Raw genomic sequence first — 17,253 nt, 5'->3', positions numbered from 1 at the left:
ACAAAGCATTGAAATGAAGATATAAGTGGGAGGGAAAGCCAGTCCCTTTTGTAAAGGAGCAGAAATTAGGGAAGATGACACGTAGAAAAGTTCAGCTTTAAGAAAGATAGAAAATCTGAAGACCTGTTTGCTCCACAGGAGTAGCATACCACCACTGGGAAGGAGGGTGTAGGTTTTTTGACTTTTATATGTCATGCACTTGGGTAGAAATTTCTGCCAGGCCTTAGGAAATGTTGGTCTGAAACAAGAGGAAAAATCAGATCTAAAAAAAATAGCCTTGAAAGTCATCAAGATGAAGATAATGGCTAAGGGTGAGAAGTAGAAGAATGCTTTTATTTAAGGAATGGGAGGAGGGAAATGTAGCCATCTATGGAAACAGATCAATTAGAGAGAAACAAGAAAACCTAGAAAAGTTCCAACATCACGGAAATCAAGGAAGGGCATAGTTTCCAGAATGGGTGAAAGGGCCAAATGATGCAGAGATGTGAAAAAGAATGAGGTCTGAGAAGATGACATTGGATTTGGTAACCTTCAAACATTTAAACAGACTATCAGATTAGAAGCTGAATTTCTAGGGGTCAAGGAGTAAATGAGTGGTGAGCAGGGGGCACTAGTGTAAATTACTCTTTTAAGAAATTTTCCGGTAAAAGCAGTTTAGTGAACTGGGATAGGGCTCTTACTAGCGAGGGCCATGGGAAAATATTTTGTTTTGCTTTTGTTTTCTTTTAGTAAGAGGTAGATTAGAAGGCATTTGTAAGGCAGAGGGAAAAATAATTAGGAAAGAAGCAATTAGAGATATAAGGGAGTGAAAGGATAATTGGTGTAGGAAAGATTCCATGGGAATTTGGAAGGAATAAGATCAGGTACACAGGGGAAAAGACAGCCTTGGGGGGAACAAAAGAACTGTCATCTTTTGAGAAGGAATGATTATTTGGCCATAGGATTTAGACCTGGAAGAGGCCTGTTAGTGATGAACTGGTCTAACTCCTTCATTTTAGATGCGAAAACTGAAGCCTCTCTAAACCTGTTTGCTTCCTTGTTCACAGGAGGAGTTTGGACTCCATGAACTCTTAAGGCCCTTCTAGCTCTAAAGTTGGTGATCTTTTGAAGTAATTTGCCGAAGATCACACAAGTTAGTGGGTAGCAGAGTCAGGATTTGGTTTCTAGATGTTCTGACACCATATCAATTTGTTTTCTACCATGTCATGCTGAAGAACTGAATGAAGATAGAAAGAAACTTTCAAAGGAAGAGGAGTTAAATTCTCATAAGATGACCTGGACCTTCTTAATCAAATTAGGGGGAAGCTCTGGCTTTGAGAATGGAAAAGGTTTGAAACATCTCCTGAGAAGCCGTAAGGGAATGTAGATGTGGAGTTCTCTTCTCACCCCTTATCTGTCCCCATATGTCTCTTATAGCTTATAAATACTCTGTGACATTAATTTTTACCATCTATTTAATTTTCCCCATTCATTGAGTAAATATTTATTGAGCATTATTAACATGTTGCAAGAAGTATAAAGATGAAGGAAATTATCCCTGCCCTTAGGAAGATTATTGTATTGTACAGGGATGAGACAAGTGTACCAGTAACTGAGAAAGTTGAGTAAAAAAAATGGCAGAATGGAGAAAAACCATATCCATTCGGGAAGATCAAATCAAAGAGGGGCATTTGTACAGATAGTGAAAATTGGAGAACAAGGCTTTAGTAGGTAGAGGTTGAGAAGGAGGAGGGAATTGTAGAGATAAAGAAATATCTTAAGTTAATTCCAGCACCTTAAATATATTATGAAAGAAGAGTTTATGTTTAAATTAAGAATTTCTAGTTGATTTCATTTAATCTAAAAATGATGGAGGAGTTTTCTAAGAAAACTTCTCAGAGTCAACAAGGTAATTGCTGCTGCTTAAAATACACCTCTGAGGTTGGTAGAAGCAACCCTTTTGATTTCTGTTTTACAAATCAGAGAAACTTGGGCATAGAAAAATGCCAAATTGAAGCATACTGCATCATATATATAAAATGAAATCATTAGTGCATGGAGATTGTATTTGTTGAGATATTGCTCCTGCTATAATTCTCAGTGTAGACTTTGTGAACCATCAGGTTTTTAATTCTGACACAGCAGCAGAGTTTCAAGGTTATAATAGTGTGGAAGGTTACATATATATGTATGCACACACACACATATATATATACTCTTAAAAATGAATTTTATTATCTGTTACATTGAAAGTTTTAAAAGTTGGAAACTAATAACTTTCTAAGTACTTATTTTTTTAATAAAAAGAAATATCTTCTATATTGTGAGATGATTGTTTCAGTCATTCCTGACTCTTTTTGACCCCATTGGGGGTTTTCTTGGCAGAAATACTTGTGTAGTTTTGCTATTTCTTTCTGCTGCTCACTTTACAGATGAAGAAACTGAGGTAAAGATGGTTAAATGACTTGCCCAGGGACACAGAGCTATTAAGTGTCTGAGACTGGATTTGAACTCATGAAGATGAATCTTCCTGACTCAAAGGCCCAGTGCTCTAACCATTGTGACACCTAACTGCCCAAATTGAATGGACAATAATGAGAACATTTGAGAATTTTATATAGTCTTTCCTTAACATTTTCTTGAAACAGTATACTTTACCCCTTAACAGAAATTAGAATTAATTTCACCATTTATTTGCCTTGATAGTGGAAAATTGTGATAGAGCCAGCCTTGAATTAGGCATGAATGAATGAAAAAAAACATTTATTAGAAACTTGCAGTGGGCCTTGCCAAGTGCTGGTGTCATAAATAGAGTCAAACAAGACAATGTCCTTGCCCTCAAGACCAGGTTGGAAAGGAAGGAGACAACACGTGTATGGGAGTGGTGGTCAGAGAAGAGAGATTTGGATGAGGAAGTCAGAGAGATGGTGATTGGCGTCACAGGGCAATTGATTCCTACAGGTTCGATTACTGTTCTCAAAGGTAGAGTTCGAAAGTGTGTGTGTGTGCGTGCATGAAAGTAAGAAAGTAATATGGTATTTCTTTGTCCAGCAGCATAAAAAAATCATAAACCAACTTCATCAATCAGAAACCCAGGGTAGGAGGTTAAATTCTGGGGCAGAGGTTGGGCACATTGAAAATCCTGATTCTTTTGAAGGTAGATTCAGGTTTAACTTCTGACATCCTGACTGTGTGTGCTCTGGCAAGTCATTTATCTTTTTAACCTTGCCAGATAATTCTCTAAAATAGCAAAATATATATATATATATATATATATATATATATATGTACTGATAAAGGGAATTTCCCCTTATCTTCCCCATTCCATTGAATTTCATGTCTAGTCCAGAATATGCTATTTAAGAACAATGCCTTTTAGAGAAAATTAGAAGGCTTTGTATTTCAATAACAAGGTTTGTAGAGAAGATAGTAAGTCTTAAATCATTTAGTCAGTATGAGCTTATTTTTTAAAAATTAAATTATCACATTATCTGATGATCATTATTCTTTAACTGATACTGGTGATATGTAGAAACTGGATGGTATTTATATATAGTAGATACTGGAGGGGTGTCTGGTGCCAGTATTTGAGAAAAAAAAATGTAGATGGTCCTATATTTTTTTTCCTGTTGTTATTTTTCTACTTTGGTATTTATCTAGAAAACACTAACTATTCAGTTTCTTGTTTCCATTCTCTAGGGTAGAATAAATAAATAAATAAATAAATAAGAATGTGCCTCTAATATATAAGCACGTATGTTGTAGTTACAGTAGGGTTCCTTCATAGGGAATAATATGATTCCCTTGACATAATTTTACTCCACACAGGATCCCATGAGGTAACCTATCATCTCCTCTACTAATGATCACCTTGCCTTGGTTGACGTCCTCAGACTTTCCCTAGGGTGTCATCTTTTGTTTTCCTCTTCTGCCAATCTGAGCCTCAGTCTTCACCTTTCTGTAGATGTTGAAGATTTTCTTTAAAGAGTTAAGTAAAAGTCTGTTTTCTGTATATACAAGAACTGGAATGAGTGACAGTGTCCAAAGGCTTCTCAAATTCAGTACACATTGTATGTCTTATAAGCATTAGGTGTATGGAATGGCTTTATAGAAACATAATTAATTCCTTGCTTTTCTTAATTTTTTTCTCCACACAGTTCTCTGTTAAAATTTCCAAGATGTGCAAAGAAACAAACTTGGTGGTAATGAGGATAAACAAGTACATTTTCAAGGGCAAATTAACATTCTTGCACCCAGCATGAAACTTTTCAATGTCTATTAAGTATAGATTTGTTGTGTTATTACTTTATTGTTATTAGAGCATTGTAAATAAAGAAAATGGATGACATAATTCCAGGAAAAATATGCTTTTCCTAAGCTCTCAAATTTATTATTTTATTCAAGGCCAAAATCTACCTTTGACAATGCTCAGTACAATCTTTTTAAAAAAATTTTAGACAAATACTAAATCTTAAATACACAATAGAGAAAATAAAAAGAAACATTATGAACTTAAATATTGATTAATGATCAGGACAATCTTAACTGTAATGGTGGTGTCCCATAGTCAGCTACTTTTATGCCTCAGAGAATATTAGGGAGTAGGAGGTAAGAAGTACATTTTGGGATTTTTCCATCTCCAGAGAACTTGAAAAAAAAAATGGGTTTTAAAGGTTAGGCTTATGTTATCATTCATATTAAGAGTAATATAGATGTTGTTATTTTTCACTTGAAGAAACATCATAAAAGGAAATGTTAATACTGTGAAAATATTTGCAGTTTTAAATTAGCTCCTTACCTTTCAATTTACAATTAATCCTAAAACCCTTTTAATACCAGCAAATTGAAGTGAAGGACCTCAGGGGAATACATTGCTGGACATAGAATTTTCTTTATTGTTGTTCAGTTGTATCTTAGTCTTCATGACCTCGTTTGGGGTTATATATATATATGAAATACTTTGCCAATAATTTGATATTCTGTGCAGATTGCACCTGTAGTCCTTAGTGTGTTTATATAAGCTACCCTTCTTGAGTTCTTGAAACTGAGACTTCATGACCAGATTTGGCACTCCCCCCCAGTATCTCTATTTTGTGATGTGAATTAAATGAAGCAATTCAGGAAATGTGTCACTCAACAGATCACAAAAAATCATTATTCTATAGAAGAAACAAATCATAGGAAAGGATTTGTTTTTCTGTTTTATGATATGATTTGCAAAACTCAGCATTATCTTCTTGGCTGTATTACAAAAAACAGATATACTGTAGCAGGAAGCACCCCAGCGTTCCCAGGGTTGCTGCCACCACAGGTTCTTAGATCTGCTTTGATAAAGGAAAGCAACTCAAAATGGGTTAACAAGCTTACTTTAATCAGTCAAATATGTATGGTTACCTAGTTCAGGGGAAAGAGGTCAGCACCCAGAACTTCAGAATATACAGACGGAATTATCAAGACAGAAACAGATAGACAGATTTCCAATTGTCCAACCATTACATCCATACTAAATAACATCTAAATTTCAACATCTGGGTTTTTCAAAGCCGAGGGAGGGCTCTCAACAATCTCAACAACGGCTTCCCAAAATCCAGATCAAATCACAGAACACTTCTCAAAGTGAGCCCCAAAACAAAGCTACACATCAGGGCTTATATAGCCTTCTCCTGGCTCAGACAATGTAACAACCTTATTGACTCACTGCCCAATCAAGAATATCTACTGAAAAACAAGCCTCCCACCCCAGGCTCCAGGTGCACTCTAGCCTAGGGGCAGAGAAAAGATCTTTAAATTTACATTCCCCTTACATATACATTATGGTTCAAGGTGTTGATCCTAGTCCTGGAAAATCTCAATATCCTCCTTAGTTTGCATTTGACTTTGGGCAAGCCTGTTAACCTCCCTGGGCCTTAGTTCCCTCATCTTTATATCTATGATCCTGTGATTCTTAGTGATTATTGATACCTAAAGTTCAATAGATGGGTAACAAAGCCATAAAGAGATTTATAAACATTTGGCAAAATTAAGCATTCTCTAAATGTTTCACCAGTCCATGATACTAGTTCAAGAGATATTTGCACATACTTCAAAAAAAAGTTTAGATTTCACATTTTGTATTTATTCACTGATTTGATCAACAAATATTTATTAAGTATCCATCACTTTAGGAGGCATTTTGCAAGACTTTGGGGACAGAAATACAAAGAATAAAACAATTCCTACTCTCTAGAAGCTAACGAATGACGGTTAAGTGCTTCAGTTTAGTACTTTGTTAGACTGAGGAAAATGAGTATAGCAGTTTCTTAATTGCTCTCCAGACTTCATTTTTTTTTCTTTAATGCTTTTTTTTTTTAAAAAAGTCCTGCCAGGGTATACTTAATTTCTTTAGGGTCTTTTCTCTTCTTAATGACCTCTAATGGCTTATTACTACCTATAGAAAAAAGCCCAAATTCCTTAGCTGACTTATAAAGTTTTCCAGAAAAATTTCCCCTTTCCTCCACCTTCCTTTATGCGTTTGACAGGTAAGCCTCTCTACTTTAATTCATCCCATTTCTTCAACTTTATCTAGCTCTATTTAATTAGAATTGTGATTATTTAAAATGAGAGCTATACTTATCTGATACCACTCTAGAACTAGAACAAGTTCTAAGCTGGAGACTACAAAATAAGCATACATACACATATAAACATATACAAACACATATATGTACATATACATTTATGCATAATTTCTGTTTAAACTTAAAATATCGGAACAAGCATATTTAAAAAACAAATTCTCTGGTTCATTCATAAGATATTATGGAATATCGTGGTACCTCATACTAGGACCTGCTTAGAGTTTCTAATGTTTATTTTTTTTTTCTTCACAGATGAAGGATTTTGTAATGAAATCACCCGGGTAAGTAACATGAAAAATTATTTTCTACTCTTACCAAATAGAAATCAAGACTCTATGATGAGCTCCTGCTTATGTGTATACTTCATGGAGTAGCACTGCATTTAGAAAAATTCTTGAAGCTAGAGTGCCCAGACATAGTTGGTTTTTGGGAGGATGGTATTTGGGAAATGATGACAATCCAGTATGCCAGTGTTGGCAGCATTATAGTATTAGTCACGTTGGCAAATACCGAGTAAACCTTTTCACATGCAAGGGAAATAATCTTGTGAACTTTATGTAACTTGGGGGACTAAGCTCCTGGAGGACAAGGACTGTATAACACCTAGTGTATTGTGGGTGCTCAGTAAGTGCTAAATTATTGATCAAGCCCATAAAATGAAATTACATTTCATTTTATATCCTATATTTCAGTAACCTATTTAAAATTGGACAAAATATTGAAAATCTAATGCCAGAGCATTACATGGAAAACAAAACCCTGTTAGGTATCATTTATCTTTTTTAGTGTTGAAAATGAGCATTTGAGAATCATCACTAGAATTGCCTATACAAATATCCCTTTACATTGCTGGCCATTAATAGAAAGAAAACCTTTGAAACGAATAAGGATAGCTAGCTTTTTAATTTTTTTTCTTTTTTTGTACCACTGCCCCTTTTTGAATAACAGCCCAAATAGGAGGAGTTTAAGAATCAAGACATTCATTGATCCACACATTTTTCAAGGTCTTTCTGTGTGCAATGTGCTGGGGTAAGCATAGGAATGAAATACAAGGATAGATAAGACACAGTCCTTGCCCTCAAGGAGCTTAACAATATAGTCTAGATAAGGCATTTGCACATATACGCACTCACACATGTACACGCATGCACACACACAGATGCAGTGCAAATTAGAATGGGATATGTATTTGAATGGAAGACATAAGAAGAGTATATAAAAGTCTACACAATAAAATGAAGTTTGGGACATCAGGAAGGTGATTTTTGAGCTAAAACCTGAAGGATGGGTAGAATGTCAATAGATAGAGAAAGGGACCAAAGGAGAGTATTACAGGCCAAATGCCAGAACATAATTTCAGAGGTAGGGGAGCACAGGGTGTGTTCAGAGTGGTTCTACTTAGACTGGATGAGGAGTAGGAGAGGAATATTGAATGTAGAAATCTGGAGGGCATTGATAACTATTTTTGTATTGTGGTGGGGATGGACACTAGATTGCATGAAGTTGAATAAAAGTGACACAAGTTATTTATGTCCTGAGTAAGATTTGTAGGCTGAACTTCCTATGAGTTACACAGTTCATTGGACGATTTGACCCTTTACTATAACACATTTTCATCAGAATAACCCTGTATGTAATGGACAGCAAAACTTTCTGACAACATAAATATGCACGTTTATTTTTAAAAGTAGTACTAAAATTGCCTCTTCATCTCCTTTTGTGTGCCATAGGCAACAGGCTTCCTAGGCTTTTTCTAGTTTCCATGTTGAGAAAAGGGTTGATGATGAGAAAATGAAGGCAAGCAGGTATAGCTACTCATTAAAAATGTTTGGCAATTGGGGCAGCCAGGTAGCACAGCGAGTAAGAGCACCGGCTCCAGTGTCGAGATGACCTGGGGATCAAATCCTGGGCTCTGATACTTAGCACCCACCCAGAAATAACTGGCCGTGTAACCTTGAGCAAGTTACTTAACCCCAATTGCTTAGGGGCGGCCAGGTGGCTCAGCAAGTAAGAGCATTGGCAGTGTCTGGATGACCTGGGGATCAAATCTGGGCTCAGATACTTAGCACCACACCCAGAAATAACTGGCCGTGTAGCCTTGAGCAAGTTACTTAACCCCAATTGCTTTAAAAAAAAAAAGTGTTTGGCAATGAAAGAGTCATAGGATAATACTTTAAGGAGGGAATAAAGCATAGGAAAGACCTAAAAAATAATATAGGTGAAAAGACTTGAGGGTGTTTATAGGAGGAGGGAGGATATACAAGCGGGGAGAGTAAAGATTAAAAAAAAAGTTTTTCAGTACAAGCAAGATTGGTCTTTAGAGAGATGGGGAAAAATCAAAGGTACTAATCGAGGGGAAGATACTGATTTTGGGGATAAAGAGAGCCACCACTTCCTCTAAGGAAAGAAGGAGATAAGTGAAGATCCATGTTTTGAAGGCAGGTGGGGAGTAGAGATAGAATGCAGTCTTTTCAGTGATGTAAGAGGTGGCATGATCTGAACAAGCTAGGCTATGCTCAGAAGCTTGGGGAGAGAGGAGGACGTTTAGAGCTGTCCCTATGGGGAATGTGATAGGGAGCCAAAGATGAGATATAATACAGTTGCTGAGCAGCAGGGTGCATCCAATTGACACAATGATATTCATAATAATAATATCAGAAATGATGATGATGATAGCCGATATTTTCACATAGAATTTCAAGTTTGTAATTGAGGAGCAGAGAAAAGCCCAAGTTGGCTGGAGAGCTGAGTGTGTGAGAAGGGGAACTTGTGAAGAGAGGTTCTGGCTAGGCTATGAAGGACGAAACAGGAGTTTATATTTCATCCTAAAGGCAATAGGAAGCCAGTGGAGTTAATTGAGTTAAGAGGATTACGTGGGCATATCTGCACTTAAGGAAAATTTCTTTGGCAGTGTGTGTAGGACGGCCTGCAGTAGGGAGACTTGAGACAGGAAGACCAGTTAGATTGTTGTTTGGTGACTGTAAATGGAGAGAAGAGTTTGGATTAGATGGGAGAGACATGTTATATAGGTAGAAATACAGATCTGGGGTGGAGAATAAAGAGTCAAGGAGAGTGGTATAAATCTGGGAGATATGAATAATTGTGGGTTTGTGGGGGAGGAGGAAAGGAAAGAAATAAGCATTTATTAGTTACTATGTTTTATAGACTTTGTGAACTATCAGAGATGCTAAGATTAGCACCTAGCCAGGCTAGGTGCTTTACAATTATTATCTCATTTGATTCTCATGGCAATCCTGAGAGGTAGGTGCTGGTTTTCTCCCTTTTACAATTGAAGAAATTGAAGTTAAGTAACTTGCCCAGGCTCAAACAGCAAATAAGGGTTTCAAGTTGGATTTGAACTTGGTTCTTCTTTACTCCAGGTCCAGTGCTCTATTGTCTGTGCCACCTAGCTACCAAATGGTTTTTATTTATAGTACAATTTGATGGTTTTTATTTATAGTATAATTTGAGGTCTGAACATAGTATTTTCCCTTAATTTCTACTTTTAAAAATTATTGAATTTGATATTATAGACTTTTTTTTCCACCAAATTAATTTCATTATTATTACTGTTTTATCTTGAGTCTATGAGTCAGGGTTTAAATCAAGATCCCCTGAATCCAGATTCAGTGATCATTTTAGTCTTAGTTCATCCTCTCCATACTGGCACATATCATGTGGGTGTTGGATAAATCTGGCCTAGCACAAATACCAATAAATGCTCCTCACATAGTTCAGTTTAAATGTCACAGATTCTGTTGCTCTGTGGCTCCCATTTATTACTGATTTCACTCTAACAGATATACCTTTAAGGCATACCCTATGATCTACTTTTATCAAGATTACACACTCTTCCCCTTCATTCACCTACCACTCATATTCCAGTCCTTTCCTACTGCTTGGCAGCTAGCTGTCATTACCCTCGAACATGCCCATGAAACTAACAGGTAGCATATAGGAGGGAAGAAGTCTCATTTTCTTAGCTCAGTCTCTTTCCAATATCTTCTTCTGGAGGCCCATTCCTCACTTAGCTTCTCCTCACAGGGAAGCCAGCCCTTCCTTTCCATGTGTTCCCAAGGAAATCAACTCACATTTGCAAAGATACTTCCCTTATGTAGCACCAATACAGTATTTACAGCACCCATGATAATGATAAAGACGATGACTATAAGTATAGTATGACTTTTGATCACACAATATACCAAATTCTCCAGATAGAGGTTAGAACTGAAGCATTTATTTAGACACCAGAAAACTGAATCCCAAAACCAGTAAGCCAATCCCATCATAGTACCAAAAATATTCAGAAGCCATAATAACACTGAGAGCCACAGCATACGTCAGCCTTCCCACAAACCAATACAAGATTAGTATTTACTCACAAGCTTATCTGACTCCTTGCCTGAGCATTCTCTGTCCCCCATCATTTGGCTAGCTCTGACCAGCTTCCTGTGGGCTCTACTTCCCTTCAGCAAACTCCTCCCACCAAAGGCTCCACATGGATACATTCAGCCTATTTGGGGGTAGAGTTTATCTTCATAGCAGGGAAGCTTCCTGTGGGCTCTGCTGCACACTTCAGCAAATTCCCACCATCACAGGCTCCATGTGACTACCTTCAGCCTATTAGGGGGCAGGGTTTACTTTCAAAGCAAGGGTGGTCTTCAAATTCCCCCCTAGGTCTGTTAAGGGGCAGGGAAGATCTTCAAATTCCCATTCCCATTATACCTCGCTAACAAAACTGAGCATCTGTTGGTTCATTATGTTCTGCAATATTGGTGGGTTTGCATAGAACATTGTTCTGATGGTTTTTCTCAGTTATTATCTTCCATCTGGCATTCTTAACAAGAAAACCGGCAAATGAAGCTTTTTCTCTTTGCTTATTCCTTACAGAGCTGAGTGGTTCTGAATACTACCATGACAGTCATTTCTTATAATGGTCTAGTCTTCCTTTCATAGTCTAGCATTAGCTTATCTTTCCATAGCTGGAAAATGCTCCTCTGTGGTCCAACCCAGCTGGCTAACTTGCCATCCCTCACACATGACATTTCATTTCTTATATACTATGTGTCTTTGCATAGGCTGTTCCTATGTCTGAAATGTCCTCCTTCCTCACTTCCTACTCTGAAAATTCAAAGCTCCATTCAAATCAGGCAACAGTCTACTTCATGAAACCTTCCCCAATACCCCAGTTAGTATGTTTTAGTATATGTATGTGTTTGTGTGTATATATGTATATATATTAAATGTGTGTGTATATATGTATATATTAAATGTGTATGCATGCACACATACATGTAGTTATATATGTTCACACAAATATACACAATGCATATTTTAATCTACTTTACATACACAAATAAAGATGTAGAAAGATCATTGTGTTGCCCTGCCCCTTCTGCTAGAGGCCAGATTTTGCTTCATAATTTATCTTTTTATCTCCAACACCTAGTACATACTAGGTGCTTGATAAATGCTTGTTAACTTATGGATTGGTCTGTGCAATGTGGAAACTTGAATTTAAAGGTTCTCTCCTACAAGGTTACTCTATCACTCACCTCCTGTGTGGACCACCTCTTGGATCTTTGCTATCTGTAATTTATATTAACAATTAATAACCCATCCCACCCAGATTTGGAATATAAGTTGCTTATGAGTTGAGGTTGATTCATTCTTTGTGCTAGTATCACCAGCACCTAGCACAGGACTTGAACCATAGTAGAAAATTAGTAAATACTTGTTGACTAAGATTGATTGAACTATGAAAGTATTCTCCTGCCACTATGATAGAATTGTGAAAAAAGTTTCAGGTTCAATATTCTAAGCTTAACCTTAAGGAGTTACAAATGTCCAGATCTTTGATGGAAGTGTTAGTAATGTTTCCTGGATGATTAGGCCAAGGGACCATCGTGTTTTCCAATAAACCCCAAAACTGCAATCTTAGATGGGCCAAATACAGCTGTACCCCAGACGGAGGTCTCTAGATAGTAGTAGCCAATTCTCTACTCTCTCCTTAATAACTAGAGATTACTTCTGTCATCTAGATCTCTAGAGAATGTAAGTACTTTGATGGCAGAGAATGTTTCATTTTCGTCTTGATTGACTCATCTCCAGACTGCCAACACTGCTGGTCCAGATGGCTTAAGGCTTTGCATTTAATACACAGGCTATATCATGTTTCCTATTTCCAAATCTGAGAAAACTTAATTTTCAGCTGACTCCCAGTTTCATAGGATCAGCAAATCTGTTGCCTATCAATAACAAACCCCTGGGGCGGCCAGGTGGCTCAGAGAGTAAGAGCACCGGCTCAAGTGTCAGGATGACCTGGATCAAATCTGGGCTCAGATACTCAGCACCACACCCAGAAATAATAACTGGCCGTGTAACCTTGAGCAAGTTACTTAACCTCAATTGCTTAAAAAAAAATAACAAACCCCTTTACTCTCACATTCACATCTCCTCCTCATAATAAGTTCATTCCTGCTGAGCTATAATTCATTATCATTGCTCCCTCATGATTTGGAGTCAAGAGATTCAAATCCCAGTTCTTTGTGACTCTTGCCAAGTAATTTAACCACTATGGACCATAGTTCCTTCATTTGTCAAATTTAGGCGTTGGACTTGACCTCTGAGGCCCCTTCTACTTTTAAATCTATTAGAGTTCTTTGTCTACATTGAGGTCCAGGCCGCCAAACATCTGCAGGTCTCTCCCCTTCAAACTTTGTACAAATGCATACCAACCAGTCTATTCTTGCTGAGCAATAGACTTTTTGCTAAATCCACTCTAGTCGCTGCATCCATCCACTAAGTGACTTATTATCTTAACTTCCTACAAATACTCTTCCTGTCTGCAGTGACAATGCCACCTCATTGCCTTGACCTCCCAATCCCACTGCACTGCATTCTATTGGCCAAGACACCGAAGGTTGGTGAGGACACTGTCCAGAAGAAGACTGTGTCTTCTTCTGGACAGTGATTTCATTTGCAGTTTGCTTGAGGGAAGTAAAGTAAATGTTATTATTTCCATTCTATGAATAAAGTCAAAGGATTTAAGGAATTTACCGATTTGCCAGAATTTGCAGATTGGAGGCAGGATTTGAACCCATACGTTTCTTGACTTGTCATACCCGTCAAGAGTAATAATGAGCTAGCATTTATTTATATAGTACTTTAAAGCTTGCAAAGTATTTTATATATATGATCTTACATGATCTTCACAACGACATTGTGAAGTATTATTACCAGATTCTCTAAAATTACTCAGCTAGTGAGTGTTTGAAGCAGGATTCAGACTTAAGTATTTCTGACTCCAAGTCCGACATTTTATCTATAGGCCCACCTAGCTGTCTTCCAAACAGAGTGTGTAAGAGGTATTGGAAAAGAGTGGGACTAGTTAAAAGGCTGCCTAAATAAGTCTGGTGCCCCTAGAGCAGAGGCTGTGGAGTAGATTCATGTTTACAGAATTCCTGCCAGGAGTTGACTTTTATCAAGTGCTGATATGGATCAGGAGCTGTAGGAATGAACCCTGCTATGAAAGAGAGCCTAGAGCTGCCATCACTGTTCTAGCAGCACGGGAGGCTGAGGATCATGGTGGTTGAAAGTATCTTAGATTGCCAAGTCTGTTCTGAGACTTGGTCTCCTGCAAGTCTTGCCATTTTAGGAGAGTGACCTTACCATGCTGATTACTTCAGTACTAACTTTCCTCACTCTACACCCTTCTACCTCCCCACCAGCAGCTTTTCCAGTGGGTGAGTACCCTTCTTTCCCTTTTCCTTTTCAGCCCTTCTTTAGGTTTTGTCTTCTCCTATAAAGCAGTGTCTTTGAGAGAAGGACCTGTCTTGTCAGATACTTGTGTCCCTAGCACTTAGCACAATTTCTGATGCATATTAAGTGGTTAATAAATGCTCTATTAATCTCAGTAGCTGCAAAGCTGATATCTGTAGGTCCCAGAAACAACAGTAACTTATGAACTCTGTAATCACAAAGACTAAATAGACTCAAGAGATTAAACTTACTTGGGGGCAGAAGGGAGAAAACTTAAATTAAATTAGACCTGTGTTAATTCTTACATTTTATACAACTTGTCTGTTGGATGAGGCAAACTTTGGTATTAAGTATAGTCTGTTCTTTAATTCTTTTTTGTCCTCAGAAGTACAGGCTCCAATTCTACTCAAATTTTGAATATTAATATTTTTATAATTTGCATTTATTTGTATTATTTGTTTTATCTAATATTATAAACAAATGTGAACATTTCTGACTTCCTTCTGAGCCAACAGGTCAGCTCTAAGGAGAGCTAAAAGAGGAGGGGAGGGATAGATAAAGGGTCTTCCATTTGAACAGGAGGGAGGAGGTGGAGAGGAGAGAGAATTTACTTTATGGATGCTAGCTTGTGTAAACCAGTGGTAGGATTCTTGGGGTTTATTGTTTTATTATCTAAAGGATTTTACATAGTTTTTAGTCTGTAGAATATAACTACTATATATATATATTATAACTATATTAAATGCTTAATAACTGCTCTATTAATCTCAGTGGCTGCAAAGCTGATATCTCTAGGTCTCAGATGATAACAATTGTCCAGATGATAACAGTTGTACAATTGTGAACAAATCATCTTGTTGAAGTGCCATACTTCCTTGTGCTGTGGTGGTGAAATGCTGTGTATTCACACAGTACCACAAAATATCCAAGTTCATGAGAAATAACAATAATGTGTAGAGAATTCATTTGCTGTTCTTTTCACAGGTTTCTATTAAGGCAAAAAAAAACTAGTAGGACGTATGTTTATATTTGAGCAATAATAAATTACCACTTGGGCTGCTAGGTGGTGCACTGAATGGAGTGCAGGCCTAGAGTCAAGAGGGCTTATCTTCCTGAGTTCAAATCTGTCCTCAGACACTTAGTGGCTATTGTCATCCTGGGCAGATGACTTAACCCTGTTTGCCTCAGTTTCCTCATCTATAAAATGAGTTGGAGAAAGAAATGGTAAATCACTCCAGTATCTTTGCCTACTGTAAACCACTCTAAAAGTTTTGCCAAGAAAACCCCAAATGGGGTCACAGAGTCAGACAGGAATGAAAAACAATTGAACTGACATTATCACTTGAGAACAAGTGCTGTCAGAAGTGATGAAATCTTAAAGTCTCATTTCATAACTGCAATTATGTATAATTCAGAAGAAATTAGTTAAATACTAGAGTCAGAGTAAACAAACATTTATCAAATGCCTATCATGTGCCAGGCACTGTGTTAAGCACTGGGGCTACAAAGACAAAACACAAGATGTCCTTGGGGAGCTCACAGTCCAATGTGGGGGAACAACACATAAATTCCAAAACCAGTTATATTTGATCTATAAAGACAAGTGACTCATCAGATTAGACAAGGGATAATGCTATAGATATAAATATTTGTTACTCAAGACAAGTATGTTTCTATTTGAGTTACCACGTAAGCTTGCAGAGCTGTAGTCTTTTTATCTAACTTACCTCAGGCTATGGAATCACTTTTTTCTTATGTACCTGTTAGTTGGGTTAATAGGTCTAAAACATATTATCTCATCTACTTTATATTATCTCATGGTCTGCTCTCAAATGATCAGATTTACTACTCAGTTCAGCTGCACAAGGAATCAGGAGACATTTTCCATCCAGTCAACTCCAAGGGTATATAACAGTTCAACTTCCAATTCCATAGGCCTAAGAACTGACTTTTCTGTTATCTTGGGGAATAATTTAGTATAGTCCTTCTTTGGTTTCCCCATAAGTGCAAATAAAAACTAATATAATTACTTATCTGTTTATATAACAATGTCTTCCCATTTATACAAATAAAAAGTCTTCAGTAGTATCTAAATAATGCTCTATTTTTCTTGAGAAAAGCTAAAGGCTATAGTAATTATTGTTGGGACCACAAGTGGAGTGATTTGCCTCTGATTAAACTGAAATTTCTCCTGGGAAGCCTTTAATGAGGTGTATTTAAAGGGGGATAGCATGTCTTCTTTGTCATTTCAAATTAAGAAAATGATCATGTATACATGAAACAAAAAGCATATAATCGCATAAGAGAGAAATGTCACCAGACTGTCAGATCAGCTAGAAAATTAAATAGTTCTTTAAGGAATGGGATCATGGTACGAATTGTAGAATTGGAAAGACTCAGAATCATAAATTTAGAGTTGGCAGAAACTTCATAGATGGTCTAGTCTAATCTCATTATTTTCTGGATGAGCAGAGAGTGCTCTGGAGAGATTAAACACTTTCTCCTAGGTCACAGAGGTACTGAGTAGCAGAGCTATGATTCAAACCAGTGCCCTTTTATTTCAGATATAGCAGTCTTCTTTACATTATGCAATGAAAAATCTTAGAGGTCATCATATCCAACCCATTTATTTTATAAATGAGAGTACTGAGGCCTTGATAGTTTACATGACTTGACTAAGGTCATATATGATTAAAATCTAGGTCTTCTAACTAGGTCCTCTCTCTCTCTCTCTCTCTCTCTCTCTCTGTCTCGCTGTCTTGTCCTTGTCTCTCTCTGTCTCGTCTTTGTCTCTCTCTGTCTTGTCTCTGTCTCGTCTTTGTCTCTGTCTCTGTCTCTCTGTTTCTCTCTGTCTCTGTCTCTCTCACACAGTTGGTGTGGTCGAGTTTCTACGAAC

The 17,253-nt window shown here is 37.2% G+C and overlaps 1 protein-coding gene across 1 annotated transcript in view; it reads left to right on the top strand.

Annotated features, from left to right (window-relative positions):
• PDE10A (phosphodiesterase 10A) overlaps positions 1-17,253 on the top strand; it is a 245,877-nt gene that overhangs the window by 62,145 nt on the left and 166,479 nt on the right. Inside the window, exon 2 of the mRNA XM_069070406.1 lies at positions 6,849-6,877. The gene's annotated coding sequence lies outside the window, so the exon portion shown is untranslated. The remainder of the gene's footprint in view (positions 1-6,848; positions 6,878-17,253) is intronic.

The sequence above is a fragment of the Petaurus breviceps genome, unplaced genomic scaffold (genome assembly GCF_028583685.1).
Source record: "Petaurus breviceps papuanus isolate PSGF00001 unplaced genomic scaffold, PetGlider_PUasm1.0 90808, whole genome shotgun sequence".
Lineage (NCBI taxonomy): Eukaryota > Metazoa > Chordata > Mammalia > Diprotodontia > Petauridae > Petaurus > Petaurus breviceps.
Note: the sequence above shows the minus strand (reverse complement) of the source record. Positions and strands in the feature narration are given on the sequence as shown.